The sequence below is a fragment of the Pelophylax lessonae genome (assembly GCF_965119305.1).
Source record: "Pelophylax lessonae genome assembly, chromosome: 12".
In the NCBI taxonomy this organism is placed as follows: domain Eukaryota; kingdom Metazoa; phylum Chordata; class Amphibia; order Anura; family Ranidae; genus Pelophylax; species Pelophylax lessonae.
In genome coordinates, this window is record NC_138779.1 from 208,029,359 (window position 1) to 208,053,584 (window position 24,226).

Below are 24,226 nucleotides of genomic sequence, written 5' to 3' on the forward strand. Positions count from 1 at the left end.
TGCAGTAAGTTCCAAAAGGGTTTATTAGAAAAAGGTATTGCACTTACACAATCAGGGATAAATGAAAACGATGACCGCCAATGCGGTAGAATCACAACTTCCGGTCACGGCCGTAGACTCGGAAGTGACGTCACCCGGCTCCTCCCGATGCGTTGCGTCACTATGCACGTGACTTTATCAAGGGATTTGATTGTTGGCATCACGTTTTCGAAGCACTGTGTTATTTATATATATATATTGATTTTACCACTAGCACATTCATCACATTGTTTGAATTAGCCCCGATCCTGCTCACTATTACACAGGAGAGAACATGGTGTATTAGAGGAGCACAATATTGCATATACTGGATATATGTGGCACGCTTTCCTGATTTTAATGTGAGTGGTATTCTGGAGGTGGAAGGGAATGAAGAAAGTGGTTTTAAAGATAAAGCACTATGTAGAGTTTGTTTCCTTGTATGTTTGCTGAGTGGAGGAGGAAGCTGGAGAGTGCCTTAAAGGGGATATTACTGGAATAACTAAAAGCAGGAAGAGGTTCTGTTGAAAAAGAGATCATCTGCCTATAACATTGCCAAAAGGACCGGAAGGAAGTCTGATGTCCATTTAAAGGGAGAAAAGCCTTTTATGACCATGCATAGTATGTAAGGTCATGGAGTCCAGGTGAGGTCACAGCCGGTGATGGAGTGTGGAAGAATCTAAGGCCGGCCATACATGCAGCCAGTGCCAGGACAAGGTTATCCAGTGCCCAGGGCAAAGATGCCACACTGCGCCCCCTCCCCCATTTATGATTTGCAAGCTTAGAGGATCCTACACCAAGTAAACCATTGCGCCCAGGGCAACAGACCCTCCCGCCCACCCCTTGCCCCGGCCCTGCACGCAGCAAATTTCTTTCCTGTAGCCACGGGGTTGCAAGAAAGAAATTTACTTGGTTCCCCCATCTATACAGACAGTGCTGATGTGGAAATCCCTCCTGCCGGACCCAGGGCTGCTGTTAGAAATCGCGGGGCCCTGTACAGACTACCCGGCAGGGCCCCCCCAAGAAAATATTAAAGATATATTTATCTAAAATTACAACAAAATCACTATTATCAGACACAAATATAACATAACTCGCATAATTCCTGCTAAATCTAAAAAAAAAACTATGTTAAATAAAAATGAAGATGAGATGAGAAAAATATACAGGCTGGGCAGTTGGAGCTCAGTGATCAGAGAGACAGAGAGAGAGAAACAAAGTTACAATTTACAAATAAACTCCTGAGCAGAGATAAGTGCTGGGAGGGGGGGCCCACACAAGGGAGGGGGATTAGTGAGGGACGACTGTCTCTTTCTCAGCAGATAAAAGCTGATAGCAGGGAGAGGGACAGATCAGATTCAGGTGCTGGAGGAAGATTTCTGTATTTGTTATCCATCACTAATCCCTCTCTCTGTGTGGGCCCCCTGTATGCTCGGGCCCCCTACAAGAGGGCTGGTGGTCCCCCCCTATCAGCGGCCCTGGCCGGACCATTGTCTTCTGGGGGAAGCCCTCCCTGCAGGGAGAAAACAGTGATTATTGCTAACAGCTATAGCAGCCGCTACCGATAATCACAGGTAAAACCCGGCATGGTGGTACAACCGGCCAAGATTTGAACTGTGTATGGCTGGCTTAAAGCACAGATTCCCGGAGGAAAGGAATAATTACAGCATGAGATTTTACATTGGAGAGACTTAATTTGTGTTTTACATTGAAGAGACACTATTGAGGTTTTGTTGATTGTTTAATTTTAACCACTTAGGACCGCCGACCGTACATATACTGTGGCAGGGCAGCCCCTAAGCGCAAAATCACGTACATATACGGGATTTTGCTTTAAGGCTCTAGGGGGCACGCGCACGCCGCCGGAGCCATGCTCCTGCTGTCATTAGACACAGCCAGAGCCAGTCCGTGAAGACGCTGGCTACCCGCGAGCATCAAGGAGACTGACAGAACGGCCGTCTGCCTATGTAACCAAGGCAGACGGATGTTCTGTCAAACAGGAAGGGAGAGATTGTATGTTCCTAGTAATCAGGAACACCGATCTCTCTCTTTCTGCTGTCAGTCCACTCCCCCCACAGTTAGAAAGCACTCCCTAGGAGCACACTTAACCCCTTGATTGCCCCTGATGTTAACTCCTTCCCTGCCAGTGTCATTTATACAGTAACAGTTCAATATTTTTAACACTAATGACTGTGTTGGTGTCACTGGTCGCCAAAAAAATTTCACTTAGTGTCAGATTTGTCCGCCGCAATGTGGCATTCTCGCTAAAAATCGCTGATCGCCGCCATTACTAATAAAATTAATAATAAAAAAAAAAAAACATAAATCTATCTCATTGTTTGTAAACACTATAACTTTTGCGCAAAGCAATTATTATATACGCTTTTTGGGATTTCTTTTTTTACCAAAAATATGTAGCAGAATACAAATTGGCCTAAACTGATACAAAAGTTTGATTTTTAATATTTTTTTATTGGATGTGTTTTATAGCAGAAAGTAAAAAATATTGTTTTTTGTATTTTTGTTTTTTCAATATTGGCGTTTTGTTTTTTTTTGGGGGGGGGGTTTTTAGAGAAAAAAATAAAAATCGTACAGGTGATCAAATACCATCAAAAGAAAGCTCTAGTTGTGGGAAAAAAAATACATCAATTTTTATTAGGGTAAAGTGTCGCAATTGTCAGTTCAAGCAACCCAGTGCCGTATCGCAAAAAAGATGGCCTGGTCATTCGTCTCTGAGACTTTGAGATCCGAGTCCAAATTGTCTTTTGACTAATAAAAACAATCCCAATGTGACATCAATTCCTTTTCCTGCTGCTGTAATCACCATGTTGGATGTCAAAAGTCGGATGGTTAGGATGAGGATCCGACTTTGATCCGACTTCAATGATATTGAATGGGCTGAATTAGAACCAAAGTAGTGCAGGAACCACCACTTCTAGCTCAAGGAGATCATATGACGTCCTTGACCTTGAATGGAGATATCTGAATGATGCCTATAGCTGCAGGATTCATTCAGATATTATCTTTTGCTGCACCGTAACAAAAATCATAGCGGCAGTTCAACCGCTTGATCGTTCTAACAGGCGGCGGGAGGGGCTTCTACCTGCTCATCCGTGTGATTCAGGTCAGTTCACCATAGAAAATACTGAGGACCAGATGCTCCCCGGCACTCTCTATGATCTTCGGAGGACCGGGAACAATGTTATGACGTGACGTCCAGGCCAGCAGTTGTAAACACTGGCGTGCACTCAAGTGGGAAGGATGAGATCATGTTTTCTTTTTTTTAATCTCAGTCTTTCCAGCCGAGAGGAGAGATGTGAGGTCTTGTAGATCCCATATCTCTCCATAAAGAGGACCTTTCATGCCCTATTCCTATTACAAGGGATGTTCACATTCCTTGTAATAAGAATAAAAATGATCAAAACATTTTTTTAAGGGGAAGTATAAAAATATAAAAATAAAATATTATATTATAAATAAAATAAATATTATGATTTTTACATGTAGGAGAGGAGTGTCAGAATAGGCCTGGTATGGAATCGGTTGAAGTCAGACCGACTTGTGTAGGACCAGTTAAAATGGCTCTCATAGGGAAACATTGATTTGTACACGTCATGGGACATGTGCTCCCCAAGAAGTAGCGTATGTTGCATCAGTGTGAATCGGGCCTTACAGTGAAGATTGTCCATTGGTTCCCAACTAGGCTGGCCCCCCACCTTCAGGCTGTTATAGTGAAAGAGAAGAAGCTGACTGATTAGATCTGATTTTTTTTTTCTCCTGTGAGGCTATCAATTCTCGGCACATATGCATGCAAAATGCCTAATGAGTCCCTGGTGCTGCTTCTCCCTCTCCCAATATGAGTGCTGCTGTACTGAGGGTGAGGCTGTTATCAAGTCAAATTCAAGCACTTTCACTGCCAACATTATATATATATATATATATATATATATATATATATATATATATATATATATATACATAGTTAATTTTTTATTTATTTATGAGTAGTGAGAAATTTGTGTCTCTTATATTTGCCTGGAGTTTTAGATTTAAGTAAAAGCATTCTCACTGCTTTTTACAGGGTCGCGGGTTGTTTATTCATCCGAGCGTGGTTGCTCCTCTAAAGGTTACTGCAACATGAGGAACACATCTTCTGTCTCTGGTGCTGAACAGAAAGAAACCACATACACCTGTACCGATGGTCTTCCCAATGCAGCTACTGCTACTACCGCTACTACTACTACTACAGCCACTCTCACACTCTTTTTGTTTGTAATTTTAACAATCTCTTTGTAATTATCTGAGATAAAAATAAAATTCGTATTGCCATTCCCACCAATATGGTGATTGTAAAAGAAGGAGCTGGAACACACACTTGGCAGGAACACTCAAAACTTCTAGGTGGACAGGTCTCACTGCTGGTGTATCCAAGTAATATAATAAGACAGGGGTTGACTCAGCCCACCAGACTTCCACCTCTAAGTAGGCTATAAAGGAGACGTATAGCCAAAAATGTCTTCATTCTGCACTTTGTGAGCCGCCAAAGCCCCTTGTCCGCTGACATCACAGAGCCGGTCCAGGCTCTGGATAGATACCGAGCAGGATTGGGTCTGGATCCACCCAGTGGCCTGGAGTGGTATCTGGTGTGGCCTCTCCTGAGCCACCTCCTCCCTCATCCCTCCCTCCTCCTCTATGAGTGCTGGAGGAACAGAGAAGAGACAGTCACCAGCTCTCTGCAGCCTGAAGACCAAGAGCTGAGCGACCAGTGGTGTTTGATAGCTCAGTTCTCCGTCTTAGAGCTGGCGGGGGACGGATGTAGCATCCAACTCGGTGAGAATATATATATATATTTTTTTTTTTCTAAACACATACTTCTCTTTTAATGCTCAGGAGGCGACATGCCTTTTGAAGTTACATGATTGTGAGCCCATTCTACTGGCTTCTAATCCAATGCCCTTACAGAGAGCTATCAGTGACGGCTTAGTAGGTATGCTGGGAGCGTGCAGTGAGAATGTTCTCAGGACACAACCTTAGGCTGTCGTGGATGCTTTTGTGTGGCTGTTGGGTATTAAAATCCAGTTTTCTTGCTGCTACATATTTGTGTTAGGTGGTGTAAAAGAGGTTAAACAGCAGGGCCGTCTTTAACACAGGGCAAAAGGGGCAGCTGCCCTGGGTCCAGTCATTGTTGTGGGGCCCAAAGCAGCTGCCCCTTGTGCCCGCACTGCTTGCAAATATTTAATAAGTGGTTTTGGGAGGACCCAAGAAAAAATTTGCCCAGGGTCCAATCAATATTAAAGACAGCCCTGTTAAACAGACACTGTCATTTAGACTGATTGGGGCAATGTGACAGTGTCTGTGTAAAGGGCCTCTCTCGCCCACTGATGCTCAACTTTTTCACTCTTGCCCACCACTCCTGCTGTCTCAACTTGCAAAAAACCAATGGCTTCCAGGTACGGGGGAGCATGTGACCACCTCTTTTGTGAATCTTTGAATCTTTGGATGACAAGAAGAGTGCAATCACCATTACTTCTAACTGGTCAACACCAGGCAACACTAATGAATTTAGGGTCAGCTGTGATGTAAAAAGAAGTGGTGTAGAATCATTGGCAAGGTGAGTAGAAGTGGGCTGGAAGGGCTCTTTGCATTGACACTGTCACTTTTTCCTGAATAAAACAAAACGAGATGAAGGCACTGGACTTGATGTTCAGCTTTCTTTAAACTCCAATAACAAAAAGAAATGGCGGCACTCAGATGTGGTCAAAATCCAGGTTTATTGGACATCCCAATGTGGCAAAAAAGTGGCAAGGTAAACGCGTTTCACACACTAAGATGTGTGCTTAGTCATTAGACATTATAATGACTAAGCACACATCTTAGTGTGTGAAACGCGTCTACCTTTTGCCACATTGGGATGTCCAATAAACCTGGATTTTGACCACATCTGAGTGCAGCCATTTCTTTTTGTTATTGACTGTCCACGGAGGCGAGCCGGGGCGAGCACCGCTGTTGGTCATCAAGCTTCCCCTTACCTTGAGCAGTGTATCTCTTTCCTTTCTTTAAACTCCGGTTGATAGAGGTTCTTATCAGATGGATCTAGGCCACTAGGACACAGAAAAAAACAAATTATCAGTTCAAAAGTTCAATGCCAACACATAACTATGGAGTCCTGCATGCTTCTAGTTTAAGGTATTTTGATAGTCCATACAAAGACCATCAGGCTTCAAACCTCAGGCATAAAGAAGGGGGATCTTTGACCACCAAAACTTGTTGGCTATCATTTTTTAATTGACCCCATGGTCAAGTAAAACGATTATATGGACTTCTGGGCTGATAGTGTGATCCCCGTTTCTTCTGTTTGTGTACCTTCATCCTGAATAGACATGGTGACAGTGGAGTTCTGTAAAAAAAAAAAAGGAGCACACAAACTATGCCATCAAACTGTTGTGCCGCTAGCAATTGTTACCAAGCTACACCAGCTTTACTGTATTTTTCTAAGACACCTTTCTATTGCTTTTTAGATCTGTTGCTACACTTACTTCCACCAGTCAAAGCCAATTTTGTAATGCTTTAGATAACAGTACTTCAAAAAAAATCTGAAATGAATCAGATTGAGGTACTGCCAGACTATGAGGTCACTTAAGCCTCGTACACACGCAACGATTATAGGCCGACCGATCGGCCGTCTTTTGTCCAGTGTTGTTGTGTTGGTTGAAATGTGCTCTAGACTGCACACAAATTTTCTCGGCCAACAAAAACCAACTTCAGAAGTGATGTCATGTGATGGTTTACTTTCCTTGTGTTTTTTCTTCTCTGAGCATGCCCAGTCTTGCTCATCTGAATTTTGTCTGCCGAATTCTGTACTGACTGACGGAAAATCGGCCGTTCTGTTGACGGCCAACAAAAATTTTATAGCATGCACACCAGATTTTGTTCGGCCGAAAAGTCGGAGTCGGTTGTCGGAAGCATCATACTAACAAGCCGACAATCGGCCGATCGGACGTTGGCCAAAAATTCACGGCCAACAATCGTTGCGTGTGTACGAGGCTTAATGCCCCGTACACACGTGCAGATTGTCGGCCGAAAAGATTCGGCCGACGACCGATCGGCTGATTTTCGGCTTGTTAGTATGATGCTTCCGACAGCCGACAGCGCACTTTCGGCCGAACAGAATCTGTCATGCAAGCATTAAAATGTTTGTATGCCGACACCAGAACGGCCGATTGTTCGCCAGTCAGTACAGAATTCGGCCGACAGACAGCAGATTTGCAAGACTGGGCATGCTCAGAAAAGAAAAAACACAGGGAAAGGTAACCATCACATGACATCACTTCTGCAGTCGGCAGACAAAATTCGTGTGCAGTCTTTTGCACTTTTCAGCGGACACGACAGCCCGGGGACAAAAGACGGCCGATCGGTCGGCCGACGATCGGTACGGGTGTACGAGGCATAAGTCTGTCCATGCTAATTGGAAAAAAAAAAAAAAAGAACAATGAAATAATTGCTGAAACTTACCCGGGTCTGCACAATCATCACTTTTGGTGAACCTTAGTTCCTTCATCAAACAAGAGTTCCTCCATAAAGGACACTTTTACTGGACAGGGAAGTTGCAGTTGGTGAGGCGAAGTACTGAAAATACTGAAGTCAGGCCCCGCCCCTAGTAACTACTCCAAATTGATGACCCACTAGGTAGCAAAATACAATATATATAGAGATTGCTGCGCTAGGTGTCAATAACCTAAAATAATATAAAATCCTTTCACAGGTGTAAAAGCAGCTACACGAAAGATTTGGAATAATCAATTAAAGAGTAATGTGATAAAGGTGTAGCGATAATTGCACAAATAAGTCCACATATAACACATGAAACATGACAGGAGATATCCTTAATAATGGTCAGATTAAGACTCCATTCACACTAGCGCGACTTTTCAGGCGACTTGGTCGCCTGACAAGTCACGGTGGGTCGCCTGCCATTGAATAGTACAGGACCCGTTCTAATAGGAGCAACACAAGTCGCTCCGACTTTAAAAAAGGGTCCTGTACTACTTTGGGGCGACCTGGAGGGGAATTACATTGACTTCAATTATATGAAGTCCGTGCAAGTCGCTCCGAGGTCGCGGTGCACAGGTCGCCCCAGCAAGTCCTGTCGCCCCTGTCTGAACGGGGTCTAAAATTCCATCAAAATTCTCCAATATCCCAGACAGTGAATCCACATCGGCAATACTGGAATTTAAGAGTGCTATAGGTCCACCACCAAAGGAAAGATAACTCAGATGCCCTTGCCAGACTGTTAGACCAACAGGTCATAAACAGCAGAAGATAATGGCTCCATGTAAGTATGGTTACCCCACTTGGGTCATACAATTGTTGAAAATCCATACTTGCTGATTCATCTCCAACATCTGTTGGTTTTTGACATTACATGCAAGTCTTTTATTCCTTTGACAGGTTTACCTGTACATACTCCTGATGAGTGGGCTACAGACCCACGAAACGCGTCGAGTTTTCTACTATGTTGTACATTACATTTAAGACAATTTTGTGTGTACCCTGCTCACTCCATGTTATATGATTTTTTATATCAATATTGCTGTTGAAATCTTGCCATGCCATATTTTGTACTCCATCTGTTGGTCAATGCATGTTTTTGCTTACGTGTTTTTTATTCATTAAAATCTACTTTTATGCATCAGCGACTCATGCATCCACTTCAATTAAAGTCCCATCTGGGCCATTTTTCTCTTTTTTGCTTGATTTAGGGATGGAAGTGGATGTAATTGACAACATCAGACCATTTCCCACTTTTTTTCTTCAGGGAATTTATTTACCACTCTGTAGATATAAATGTCATTAAGTACATGTCTATTGTATATTCAATGATTCATGTTGATCACATACATATCGACTTACTTCAAATTAGAGCATTAGAACATTGTAACACCTCCCCAGGGAGGTTTGGGAATGCTTCGCCTATCCCCTCTTGTGCACACAGGGACCCTCTAGGCCAGGGGTCCTCAAACTATGGCCCGTAGGCCGAATGCGGCCCGCCAGGGTCCAGAACCCGGCCCGCCGGCCGGGATGTATCATTCATGTTTTTTTTTTTTTCATGAATCACCAAATTAAAGCCAGAGGCTCTAATGCATTGAAAGGGGGCACACGGTCTCTGCATTGAAAGGGGGCACGCTGGTTTCTGCAATGAAGGGGGCACGCTGGTCTCTGCATTGAAAGGGGGCATGCTGGTCTCTGCATTAAAAGGGGGCACGCTGGTTTCTGCAATGAAGGGGGCACGCTGGTCTCTGCATTGAAAGGGGGAACGCTGGTTTCTGCAATGAAGGGGGCACGCTGGTTTCTGCAATGAAGGGGGCACGCTGGTCTCTGCATTGAAAGGGGGAACGCTGGTTTCTGCAATGAAGGGGGCATGCTGGTTTCTGCAATGAAGGGGGCACGCTGGTCTCTGCATTGAAAGGGGGCACGCTGGTCTCTGCATTGAAAGGGGGCACGATGGTCTCTGCATTGAAAGGGAGCACGATGGTCTCTGCATTGAAATGGGGCATGCTGGTCTCTCTGCATTGAAAGGGGGCATGCTGTGGTCTCTACATTGAAAGGGGGCACGCTGTGGTCTCTCTGCATTGATGGGGGCACACTATACCTTGATTACTAAAGGCCCCTTTAACACTTTTGTAACCTCAAAGTCACGCAATTTTTATACAGCGTTTTTTGCCGCAAAGCAATGCCTATTACATTTTTCTGTTTGCGCCCCCCCAAAAAAATTTTGATATAAATAAAACAATAAAAAATATGCGCTTTGGAATTCGTTCATATTTTTTTTCAAACTATAGTCCGGCCCCCAACAGTGTCTGAGGGACCGTGAACTGGCCCCCTGTTTAAAAAGTTTGACGACCCCTGCTCTAGGCAATGTTGTCCTTCAAATTATCCCTCTCAGCAATGATCATGTGCTCTTCAGTATAAAAGCACTATGAATAACAATAATAGATAGATACCAAAAATAGTGGCTGTATCCTTGTATTCATCAGCTATATACAGTATATGATGAATTCCCCATTTCACTTTGCTGGAAAACAGTGTATACTCACTTTTTGTCCCAGTGGAAAGTGGGTGCATATCCCCTCTTATGGGGGGGGGGGGGGCACAGGGATGCCAGCCTCCTGGATCAGCTCCACTTTCTATTCTCCGCATGGAGCAGAGTAGAATGGCATCTCAGTTGGTCCCCGGCTTTTTCTTGTAGCAATTACGCATTGCGCCATCTTGCACTGGGAAAATGCGTCACCGCCAGTCCTATGGATCCTCCCCACAGGTCTCCCCAGGTAGATTAGTGCTCAGTTTTTTGGGGGTTTTTTTTGGGAGGGGGGTTGCTAACACATAATGCTCATACATCTTGGGGAAGGGCGCAGTTTGGCATGTTCGCCCTGAGCTCTCGATGGCCTTGTCCCGGCACTGGGGGGAGATTTACTAAAACTGGATCACTCAGAATCTGGTGCAGATGTGCGTAGTAGCAAATCAACTTCTAAATTCAGCTTGTTTAAATAAGCTTTGACAATACAATCTGGAAGCTGATTGGTTACTATGCAAAGCTGCACCAGTTTTAGTAAATAGCCCCTATTGGGTACAGTTGGCTAAAGCCAGGCCACTGGAAGAATACGAGTACGAGAGCTGAAGTGGTTAAAGAACCATTTTATTATTCACCCAATATTTCAAGAAGTTTGTATTTTCTATGTTCTCTTATTGGACTTTATATACCTTTTAAATGCACAATTTAACCACTTAAGGACCGTCCTCCGCAGCTTTACTGCGACAGGCTGGCTCTCCTGCAAGAACCAACGTAGCCCTACGTCGGTCGCGCGCCTGCTGCTAGGGGGCGAGCGTGCTCCCGCCCCCACTCGGCAGCGGGGACTCTGATGCATGGGGCAGGCAGCCGCGATTGCCGCCGGCCACCAGCGATCGCTCCCCGCTGAGAGAGAAGAACGGTCAGCTATTGTAAACACAGCTGACCGTTCTTCTCTCTGGAATGATCACACAAAGTGCCTGTGATCCTTCTATATAGGATAGCAGGTCTTTGTGATCATTTCAAAAGCCCAACCCCCCCCCCCCACACACACACACACAGTTAGAAACACTCCCCTAGGCTTACATTTAACCCCTTGATCACCCACTGTGTTAACCTCTTCCCTGCCAATGCCATTATTACAGTAACAGTGCATATTTTTAGCACTGATTACTGTAGTAATGTCACTGGTCCCCACAAAAGTGTCAAAAATGCCAGTTAGGGGTCCGATCTGTCCGCTGCAATGTTGCAGTCCCGCTAAAAATCACAGATCGCCGCCATTACTAGTAAAATAAAATCAATAAAAATGACATAAATCTTTGCCGTAGTTAGTAGACGCGCAAACCAATCAAAATACGCTTATTCCAAATGTTTTTTTTTTTTTTACCAAAAATATGTAGCTGAAAACAAATAGGCCTAAAATGTTAAAAAAAAAAAATGATTTTTAATTTTTTTTGGGAATGTTATATAGCAGAGTGTGAAAAATATTGTGTTTTTTTTTCCAGAATTGTTGCTCTTTTTTGTTTTTAGCGCAAAAAATAAAAATTGCACAGGTGATCAAATACCACCAAAAGAAAGCTCTATTTGTGGGAAAAAAAGGACATCGATTTTATTTAGGTACAGCATCGCAGGACCGCGCAATTGTCCAGTAAATTAACGCAGTGCCAAATCGCAAAAAATGACCTGGTCATTAAAGTGGTAGTATACTCCACTTTTTACCTTTTACCTACAGATAAGCCTATAATAAGGCTTACCTGTAGGTATAAGTAATATCTTCTAAACCTGCAAGGTTTAGGAGATATTCGTCCTGCATGCAGCCGCTGAAACCAGCGACGCATGCGCTCTGAAGGTCCGGCGGACCTTTAGAGCTCTTTGCCGGATCCTTACCGGAAAGTAAAGTGACGTCATCGCGGCTCCAGCCAGTTACAGCGCCGGAGCCGCCGAACCAGGAAGAGGGAACATGACGGCTCCCTCAGGGGTGATCGGGTGACCGTGTCGGGGCTTCGTTTTAAGGTAAGCATTTCATAATGAGCTAGTATGCGATGCATACTAGCTCCTTATACCTTTCTTCTGCAGGTGTTTTTTTTTTTGGTGAGTATACAACCGCTTTAACCGGTTGCCAACCGCCGCACGACTATATATGGCGGCGGTCAGCCCCGGCCAGGCAGAGTGATGTACCGGTACGTCACTCGCCTGTCACTGACTTGAGAGCCAATTGCGGGCGGGCACGCGCCCGCCGCTGCTCGTTCACTGAAAAGTCAGTGCGTGTGACCGGCGGACCCGATGTCCGCCGGTCACACTACGATCGCTCCGGTGAAGGGAGAAAGGCGGAGCGGCTTATGTAAACAAGCCGCCCGTCATTCTCCCTGGTGTAAAAATGAAGATCAGACGGTTCTACTATGTAGGACCGTTGATCTTTGTTTTTACACCAATAGCCATGTCCCTATACAGTTAGAATCACGCCCCTAGGACACACTTAACCCCTCCCTGTCCAATACAGTTAACCCCTTCCCTGCCAGTGTCATTTTTGCAGTAACAGTGCATATATATAGCACTGATTACTGCAGTAATGTCACTGGTACCCACAAAAGTGTCAAAAATATCAGTCAAGGGTCCGATCTGTCCGCCGCAATGTCGCAGTACCGCAAAAAAATCGCAGATTGCCGCCATTACGCGTTAAAAAAAAAAACAACAAAAAATCCCTTTGTTAGTAAACGCAATAACTTTTGCGCAAACCAATCAAAATACGCTTTTTGCGATTTTTTTTACCAAACATATGTAGCATAAAACAAATTGGCCAAAAATGTTAAAAAATTTAGATTTTTACATTTTTTGGGGGGGGGGTTTCATATAAAAAAATGTGAAAAATATTGTTATTTTTGCAAAATTGACGCTATTTTTTGTTTATAGTGCATGATCAAAAAATCGCACAGGTGATCAAATACCACCAAAAGAAAGCTCTGTTTGTGGGAAAAAAAAGGACGTCAAATTCGTTTAGGTACAGCGTCGCACGACCGCGAAATTGTCCGTTAAAGTCACGCAGTAAAAAATCACAAAAAAAACCCCCTGATCTTTTAGCAGCCAAATCCTCCGGGGCTTAAGTGGTTAAGGGGGCAAATCCTTCCGGTCCAGAAGTGGTTAAAGCTATTACTGCCGGTTCACACTGATCCGACTTGTCAGGGACTTGGTCGCCTGACAAGTAGCTCCCAATGCTGTGCAATGGAACCATTCTAATCAGAGCGACTTAAGTCGCTCCGACTTAGAAAAAGGTTCCTGCACTATTTTTTGGCAAAGTCGGAGCGACTTGCATTGACTTCTATTATGAGAAGTTGTTGCAAGCCGTGCTGAAGTCGCACTGCACGGGCGACTTTATTAGTCGCCCGAAGTCGGGGCGACTTCGAGTTGGATTAGTGTGAACCAACTCTTACTGAGAGACAATAATGGTATGCGGGGACTAATGAGTTGCAGGTGCCATCTTGAATTTTGCTGAAACTTCTCCTTATATAATGCATTGTAACCCCACGATTCTTTCATGGATGATGTGCATTAGCTAGCCAGTGTACAATATAAGGTTGCCCCTAAGTCTAAAACTTTAATAAAAATTTAAAAAAAAGGAAAAAATAGGCAATTGTGACAGTTATCTTCCTAAAATAATGTAAAAATGTGAAAATATTGGAAAAATAACAACCAAAGAACATAAACTGCCAGGTTCTCCGCCTGTACAAGTTTAGCAAGTCTCTTTCATAACACAAAATATTTGAGGTTGATGCCAGAATAGAACAAAGGTGTGACGTCACCGCAGAGAAATGAAACTTACAGACAACTATTAGCAAGGAAATGGAAAGTGTTCAACTCCTTATAAAGATCCTGCACAGGACAAAGCAACAGTGTTTGCTTTAATGTAATGCAAGCTCAGTCTTATGGAAGCTTTGACATGTTATTGTCATTGGAAAATACATTTTCAATACTTTTTAATCTGCAGCTTTGATTAAAATATTCCCTGGTGATCCTGCCATGGAGGTCCTTGTTCAGACCCTTCCGTCTGTACGGTGACAGTACACTGCCCCTGTCTCCTTAATGCTCTCCTGCACCAGCTTGGCCCAAACAAACCATTTATATCCAAAGTAACTTACCAGTTATGGACGACACTGCGGCAGGCAGCTCCCCCTGCGCGAACAGACAAATGGGTACGTCGGGCGCGAGCCTGATGCTGCGCGCCGCCGCTAGCGTGCTACCGCCCCCACTCAGCAGCGGGGATGCCCATGCATGGGGCTGGTGGCACCGATTGCTGCCAGCCACCCGCGATCGCTCCCTAGTGAGAGAGAAGGATGGTCAGCTGTTAAGCACCATTGACCGTTCTTTTCTCTAAAATTATCACAGAGCGCCTGTGATCCTTCTATATAGATTCACAGGTCTCTATGATCATGTCACAAGCCCATCCCCCATACAGTTAGAATCACTCCCCCAAAAAAAAAAAAAAAAAGAATCACTCCCCTAGGCTTACATTTAACCCCTTGATCACAAACTAGGTTAACCCCTTCCCTGCCAGTGTCATTATTACATTAACAGGGCATATTTTTAGCCTCTCTCTGGAATGATCACACAGAGTGCCTGTGATCCTTCTATATAGGATAGCAGGTCTCTGTGATCATTTCAAAAGCCCACCCCCCCCACAGTTAGAAACACTCCCCTAGGCTTACATTTAACCCCTTGATCACCCACTGTGTTAACCTCTTCCCTGCCATTATTACAGTAACAGTGCATATTTTTAGCACTGATTTCTGTAGTAATGTCACTGGTCCCCCCAAAAGTGTCAAAAATGTCAGTTAGGGGTCCGATCTGTCCGCTGCAATGTCCCGCTAAAAATCGCAGATCGCCGCCATTACTAGTAAAAAATAATGAAATAAATAAAAATGACATAAATCTTTCCCCTGGTTTGTAGACGCGATCATTTTTGCGCAAACCAATCAAAATACGCATATTGAGATTCGTTTTTTTTTTACCAAAAATATGTAGCAGAATACAAATTAGCCTAAAGTGATAAAAAAAAGAAAAAAAATTGATATTTAACCACTTAAGCCCCGGAAGATTTTACCCCCTTCCTGACCAGGGCCTATTTTGCGATTCGGCACTGCATGATTTTAACGGACAATTGCGCGGTCGTGCGACGCTGTACCTAAACTAATTTGACGTCCTTTTTTTCCACAAACAGAGCTTTCTTTTGGTGGTATTTGATCACCTGTGCGATTTTTTGATCATGCGCTATAAACAAAAAAAGAGCGACAATTTTGCAAAAATAACAATATTTTTCAAATTTTTTTTATATGAAATTCCCCCCCCCAAAAAAAGTAAAAATAAATTTTTTTTTAACATTTTAGGCCAATTTGTTTTCTGCTACATATGTTTGGTAAAAAAAAAAAAAAATCACAAAAAGCGTATTTTGATTGGTTTGCGCAAAAGTTATTGCGTTTACTAACTAAGGGAAAGATTTTTGTCATTTTTATTATTTTTTTTTTTTTAACGAGTAATGGCGGCGATCTGAGATTTGTTTGCGGGACTGCGACATTGCGGCGGACAGATCGGACCCTTGACTGACATTTTTGACACTTTTGGGGTTACCAGTGACATTACTGCAGTAATCAGTGCTATACATATGCACTGTTACTGTAAAAATTACACTGGCAGGGAAGGGGTTAACTTTATTTGAGAGGGAGGGGTTATGTGTGTCCCTAGGGGCGTGATTCTAACTGTGATTGGATGTGGCTTGTGATGTAACAGCACAGATCTACGATCCTACATAGCAGGACCGTATGATCTGTGCTGTTACACAGGGAAGAATGACAGGCGGCTTTGTTTACATTAGCAGCCTGCCTTTCTCCCGGTGTAACCGACGATCGCAGAGTGACCGGCGGACATCGGGTCCGCCGGTCACTCGCGAGGCGGGGGTCTGTGAGCAAGCGGGAGCACGCCTCCAGCGGCGCGCGCTCACTCGCTCCCTAGAGCCTCACAGGCTAGCGACTTAGTACTACATCACTTTGCCTGTGAGGGGCTGACTGCCGACGTAAATAGTCGTTAGGCAGTCGGCAAGTGGTTAAATGTATTTTTTGGGAATATTATATAGCAGAATGTGAAAAATATTGGTTTTTTTTCAGAATTGTCGCTCTTTTTTTGTTTATAGCGCAAAAAATAAAAATCGCACAGGTGATCAAATACCACCAAAAGAAAGCTCTGTTTGTGGGGAAAAAAAGGACGCCAATTGTATTTTGGTACGGCGTTGCACGACCATGCAATTTTCCTTGAAATAACGCAGTGCCGAATTGCAAAATATGTCCTGGTCATTAAGGGGGCGAATCCTTCCGGTCCAAAACTGGTTAAAAATAGAGTATGTACCCTCTACCTGCTCACTCTGGATTACACTAATTAAAACCCAACAGTGTAAATAATGTCAAACAATCACACAATGCGTACAAAAAAAATAATGAAAGTGGTGAAATTAACAAATCACTATTAATGAAATGATGACAAATTATAACACATTTAAAGCAGATGGTTGTAAGGCAGACAAGCCTGAGAAATGGTGAAAAGACAAAATGAATCACTTCTTGACCAGAAGGTTTTACCCCCTTAATGACAAGGCAATTTTTGCATGAATTCAACTGGTAATTGCGCCGTCATGCGACGCTGTACCCAAACAAAATGTATGTCCTTTTTTTCCCCACAAATAGAGCTTTCTTTTGGTGGTATTTGATCACCTCTGTGGTTTTTATTTTTTGCGATATAAACGAAAAAAGACCACAAATTTGGAGATAAAATGACAGCTACTTTTTCTTATAAAAAATATTCAATAAACTCAATTTTTGTCTTACATTAAGGCAAAACATTTTTTAGCTACATGTGTTTGGTAAAAAAAAAAAAAAAAAAAATCTCAACACGCATGTATTTATTAGTTCACGCAAAAGCTATAGTGTCTACAAACTATGGTGTAAATACTGGAATTTATGCAGCTTTTACTTTCTGACTACCTATCTTATTTTTTTAAGTGCTAAAGAGGCAGAGTAGTATCACCCCCCCCCCCCCCACAACCAATTACCCCTTTTTGGAAAGTAGACATCTCAAGGAATTTCCTGAGAGGCACGTTGAGCCCGTTGAATATTAAATTTTTTTGTCACAGGTGTTTGAAAAATCACAAAAAAATAAATGATATATTGCGCAAAAATGCCATGGGTATATGTGAAATGACACCCCAAAATACATTCTGCTGCTTCTCCTGAGTACGGAGATATCACATGTGTGAGACTTTTTTGCAGTCTAGCCGCATGTAGGACCCCAAAAACAAATCACTGCCTTCAGGTTTTCTAAGGGCGTGAATTGTTGATTTCACTCCTCACTACCTATCACAGTTTCGGAGGCCATGAAAAGCCAAGATGTCATGGAAATGTCATGGTACCCTTTTTCGCTAAACCTACTTTTCAATACATTAGATTGCTGAATGTTATCACAATTATGTCTGATCCGCATAAGTTGACCCTTAGGGATACCCCCAAGCCATTTGGGATGGTGGCAGCTAGCGGTAGGAATTTAGCTATTCCTGTCAGTCTCTAAAAAATGTTTTTGTGACAATGTGCCCATTTTCCTTCATGAGTACTAAATCCAAGAAACTAATTTGATGCAGATCCCAACTCCCAGTGAACCTTAGTCCATAGTTGTTGATGTTTAGATCCGCAGGAAATGTCTCTAACTCATCCACAGAGCCGTTCACATAATGACGATGTCATCAATGAAGCGGTTGCAGAGCGCAATCTCTGGTCTATGTATTTTGAATATTGCTTGTTCTTACTATTGACTCATTAGAAGGTTTGCCACGCTTGGAGAATATTTTGCACCCATGACAACACCCCTGATCTGATTGAAATAGGAACTCTCATGCCAGAAATAGTTGTTTGGCTAAGTCTAATGCTACCACCAAAAACTCATGTTTTAAATTGGACCCAAGGTCAAGTGTTTTTCAGGAGATTTCCAGGACATCTTTCTGTCACAGGCACTCCACATCAGTTGTGACTAACAGTGTGTCATCCCTGTTGGGGGTATCTTTCAATATTTTCATTAAAATGTTTATTATCCCTTAAGTATGAGGGGTATTCTTTTACGACAGGTTGTAGGAAGCAATCAATGTACTCTCCTTTCCATGAAAATAAGGAATCAATTCCACTTATTATAGTTGTGTCCGGAGGATGTACTTTAATTTTATGAATTTTAGGGAATTTGATATATAACAGGCAATTTAGGTGACTCAGGAATAAGGTACCTAGCCTTTTTTTTTTTGGTCAATCTTCCTCTTTTCCTGGCCTTTCTGACCAATCTCTGTAACAAAGCCTTCAATTTATCAGTTGGGTTCCCCGATAGTTCCTTGTATGTGTTGGCCGATAGTTCCTTGTATGTGTTGGTGTCCCCTACCAATCTATTTAGTTCTTTTTTTTATAACCTTCTTTCTTTAGGACTACAATCCCCCCTTCCTTGTTGGCTATTCTAATCACCACATTTTTCCTTTTTTCCAAGGCTTCCAGGCCTTTCTGTATGTTACCCTTCCTCCGACCTACCTTCCTTTTAAGCAGCCTTATATCCCGCTCTACCATTGATTTAACACTTCTAAAAACTGGTTTGAGAATTTTTTGGGATTAAAAGTGGAACGATTTCTCAAACCACTGTCCTTTTTAAAGTGTGTGATTTAAATGCCAGCAGGTGGATAGCGTCATATTGAAACCATTGGATGTTCTTTTCGTCTTGGTTCCCGCTTGGTCCAATTTTTTGGATCTTTGGCGTTTAAATCACACACTTTGGTTTATTCATGGATGATAATCCTCATCTCTGTCTCACCCTACTGTTTCTGGTTGAATTTCCCCTATAATCAGAGCTGATTGATGGTGGTAATTCACTGGCTATTCTTTGTTTGGTTTTAAGAAGCATTTCCAAGTTTGAGAACACATATTCCCTTGCTTTGACTGTGATCTCTTAAGGCGCTATGAATGAGTCACATTCTGGTGATCTGCATTTAAGTTATCTGACTTCTAAAAATTGAAACCTGGATCCTGAAGAAGACCTCTATTTGGGTGAAACGCGTTCATCCATATGCATCAGTCTAAGCATTGTCTGCAGAGAATGATCATAATATATGTTTGATTGCACTGTCTAATATGCTTTGATGATATACATGTTTTTAATGACTTTTGTATTAATAAAACTTATGATGTTTTAGAACATTTTGTATTTATGTAGTACTTTTTTTTGGCACTTAAATATCCCCCCTTTCCCATTATCTCTTCTACTTGAGGAGATGTGGGGACTTATCTTCAAATGAATCTATTTTTATGTGGATAGTGCCAGGTATTTTGATTACAGGGCCCCCGGTATTTTGATTACAGGGCCCCCCACCTAATTATTTAGAGATGTCTATCCTCTCAGGGCTATAAATGCACTGACTGTTAATAAAAAAGTCAAAGCAAAACTAGAATTCTACTTGACCACCAAACTGTTTCACCCCCTTCCTGTCCAGGCCATTGCTGTCACACTTAGAATGACAATTGCTCAGTCATGCAATACTGTATTCTAATGCCTTTCTTTTTTTATCTTTTTTGAGAGATAGAGCTTTCTTTTGGTGGTATTTATTTATCAGTTTCTCTTTCACCCAACTTTATTGCCGGCGAATCCAGCGGAACCTGCGGAGACATAGCACCAGCATCACAGCCCCCATTCCTCCAGATGTCCTTTGAGCACGACCCCAAATTGCTTGTTTTGTGCACTTCCATGTGAGTTTTACTCTTTATTTGGAATAAAATGTATCCACAGTCTACACTCAGAGGTGCCTCTTTTCTTTGTTTTTCTGTATAGTGTCCTACCTATTATATAAAGTATCACTTTAAATCAGGAAGGAATGGGCAAAATTTCACAATTTCTATCTATCGTGTATGTATGCATGTATGTATTTGTATATATACATACATATACACAGTATATATATATATATATATATATATATATATATATATATATATATATATATATATATATATATTATTTTGTCATTTTCATACTGTATATATTTTATTTTCAAATGTGAAAAAAAAAATTCCGCGCTCTCCCTGTGTATTAACCACTTCTGGACCGGAAGATTTTCCCCCTTCCTGACCAGGCCATATTTTGCAATTCGGCACTGCGTTACTTTATCGGACAATTGCGCGGTCGTGCAACTCTTTGCCCAAATAACATTAATGTCCTTTTTTTCCCACAAACAGAGCTTTCTTTTGGTGGTATTCGATCACCTGTGTGATTTTTATTTTTTGCACTATAAACAAAAAAACAGCGACAATTCTGAAAAAAAAAAAATTTTACTTTCTGCTATATAACAAAAAAATTAAAAAAAATCAAAATTTTTTACCATTTTAGGCCAATTTGTTTTCTGCTACATATTTCTGGTAAAAAAAAAAAATCGCAATAAGCGTATTTTGATTGGTTTGCACAAAAGTTATCGCGTCTACTAACTACGGGGAAAGATTTATGTCATTTGTATTGTTTTTTTTTTTTTACTTGTAATGGCGGCGATCTGCGATTTTTAGCGGGACTGCGACATTGCGGCTGACAGATCGGACCCCTAACTGACATTTTTGACACTTTTTGGGGACCAGTGACATTACTACAGTAATCAGTGCTAAAAATATGCTCTATTACTGTAATAATGACACTGGCAGGGAAGGGGTTAACATTGTGGGTGATCAAGGGGTTAAATGTGAGCCTAGGGGAGTGATTCTAACTGTGGGGGGGGGGGGCTTGTGAAATGATCATAGAGTCCTATATAGAAGGATCACAGGGGCTCTGTGATCATTCCAGGGAGAAGAACGGTCAACTGTGTTTACAACAGCTGCCCGTCCTTCTCTCTTAGTGGGGAGAGATCGCGGGTGTCAGGCGGCAATCGGAGCCACCTGCCCCATGCATAGGCTTCCCCGCTGCCTGCACGCGACTGACGTAGGTCTACGCCGGTTTGCACAGGACCGCATTGCCACAGTAAAGGCGGCGGGCGGTCCAGAAGCGGTTAACCACCTATGACTCAGCTCTATATACTATAGCAGGGGTATGCAAACTGTGGCTCTCCAGATGTTGCAGAATTACAAGTCCCATGAGGCATAGCAAGAATCTGATAGCCACAAGCATGACATCCAGAGGCATGATGGGACTTGTAGTTTTGCAACTGCTGGAGGGCAACAGTTTGCATATCCCTCTACTATAGGAAGCAGCTAGCACCACTATTCATCCAACCACCTGTACAAAATGCAATAAATATATAAAGTCACAAAAAAGGGCAGCGCTCTCCTTAAATATATAAAGATGATTTTTTTCACTGCTTTCAGATATTTATATATTTTATTTTCTATTATTATGCTTTATAATACAATTTAGATTTTTACATTTCACGTGATCATTCTGGTTTTCTTGTTTTCTCAGAGGAGTTATTATTAATTATCATTATTATGTCTATTTTTACTATTATTGTTATAATACAGGATTTATTTAGTGCCAACAGCTTGTGCAGATTTTTACAAAATTAAAGAAGACAGTACAGTCACAATACAATTCAATACAAGAGGGATCGGAGGGCTCTGCTCATATGAGCTCACAATTTAAAGGGGGGCAAGTAATGCAAAGAGTGGTGACTGTGTGGGGATGAGTTGATAAAGAAAGTAAAAGTTCAGTTGTTAGGTGGAGGTGGTATTCATTTATTTTTATTTTATTTATTTCAGGTACTTATATAGCGCCGTCAATTTACGCAGCGCTTTACATATACATTGCACATTCACATCAGTCCCTGCCCTCAAGGAGCTTACAATCTAAGGTCCCTAACTCACATACAATATGGTATAGGCTTTCTTGAAGAGATGAGTTTTCAGGGTCACCTAAAGATGGTCAGGGTGGGTAATAGCCGTTGGGTAGAGAATTTCAGAGGAAGGGAAAGACTCTGAGGAAGTCCTGAAGGTGACCATGGGTTGAGGCGGCGAAGGAACTAAAGAGCTGAGGGTCTTGGTATGATTGAAGAGGTTTGACATTTTTAGAGTAGTTTGTTAATGTAGGTTGTGGTGAAAGTTGTGGATAGCTTTGTACAGTATGTTATTGTAAGTATTTTGAATGTTTACATGGGGGAACAGACACCAGTGGAAGGATTGGCAGATAGGAAAGCTAAAGCAAGCTATAGATGTATCGAATCTTGGCCGATTCAGCAGGGCCAAGATTTGATCTAACTATGGGTAGGCTGGTTGTACCCAAATCGATCCATCAATCAACTTGGGTACAACCAGCCTGTCGGATTTCTTAAATGCAATTACTGCCAGCGGGTATAGCTTCTAGCAGTAATCATTGTGTTCTGCCAGCCGGGAAGGCTTCCCGAACCCCCCACCCACTTTGCAGGAGGAAATCCCCAATTGCCACTGACTGTGTTGATGGGGGAATCAAGCTATTTTCTTCCACCTGTGATGAAAGGAAAGAAAATGAAATCATATTTGGGCTCCTTAATAGAAATTCTGTTATTGAAAACGAGCCATTTGGCTGTCAAGTTGACAAAAGTCAATGTGACAAATTCTAAATGAAATGGACTAAAGATACAAAATGACAAAGAATCTGGAGCCTGATAGATTTAATAGATGGATATTTGACAATGAAAACAAATCACGAGGAAAAAACCCAATATGAGGGTATCTAAACCTATCTAATCTATGCTTTTATATCAAAGCTCTGTTATTTTGGATTTTGAAGGCCAACATATTGCCAGTTGCAGTCTATATTATGATGCCAAGGTGCTAGAACAATCCAAGGAAAGACTGTATTGCTGATAGTTATTTAACGTTGGTACATTTGTTCTCTTTTCAGGTCAATCTTTGACGTTGATTGCCTTTCACTCAACTCAGATTCCTGCACAGGATTTCTAGGTCGACTCTGCCCATCTGGCTATGTGTGTGCATCTCAGTATCAAGTCTCTGTATCCGGTAAGTAGGTGATTTACATGCAAAATAAACTCATTTAATCTGCAGTATTTATATTTCTTAACCACTTGCCGACCAGTCACGTTGACTGTACTGCGGCAATGTGGCTCGCTATCGTCTGGCGACGTAGACCTACGTCACCAGACAGTCCCCTCTCTCGGTGGTGCCGCCGGAGGCTCGCTCCCGCTGTATTCAGTTACAGCGGGGGTCGGGTCAGGGGAGGAGCGGCGGTGATCACTGCTGCTCTTCCTCGATCGTCGGGGATCTTGTGTGGAAATCCGCCCGCTTGTCTAAACAAAGCGGGCGGATCTCTTCTGTGACAGGCAGGGTCAGATTGCAGGGTTCAGCATAGCTGAACCTGCGATCTGTCCCTCTGTCACTCAGTCACCTCCCCCCACACACGTCAGTAAGCACCAGGCAAACATTAACCCCTTCCTCTCTAATAAAAATTAACCCCTTCCCTGCCAGTGTCATTTTTACAGTAACAGTGCATATGTATAGCACTGATCACTGTAGTAATGTCACTGGTACCCCCAAAAGTGTCAAAAATGTCAGTCAAGGGTCCGATCTGTCCGCCGCAATGTCGCAGTCCCGCAAAAAAAATTGCAGATCGCCGCCATTACTCGTTAAAAAAAAATGCCAAAAATGACAGAAATCTTTCCCGTAGTTGGAGCATATATATATATATATATATATATATATATATATAGATAGATAGATAGATAGATAGATAGATAGATAGATAGATAGATAGATAGATAGATAGATAGATAAATAGATACATAAAAAGTACAGTAAAACTGCAGGAAAGGGCACTGGGGGGCAATCTAATGTGAATTTATTTTATTTTGCAATGTATCAGTGTGTTTGGTGTGTTTTACTTTTGAATTTTCTGCTGGTTCCACCCCCCTGCGAGCGTCACGTCGCCGGAGACGGAAGCCGGGGCACAGAGAGGATGGGGAGGAAGATCCGCCGCCACACACCGCTCGCATACATCGCTGGATCCCGGGGACAAGGTAAGTAACCCCTCTACCAGGATCCAGCGATGCTTCTGGCGGTACCCCGAGTGTGGATCGGGGGTACCGCTTTTGGCACTGAAATGTAACCCTGAGCCATGCTCGGG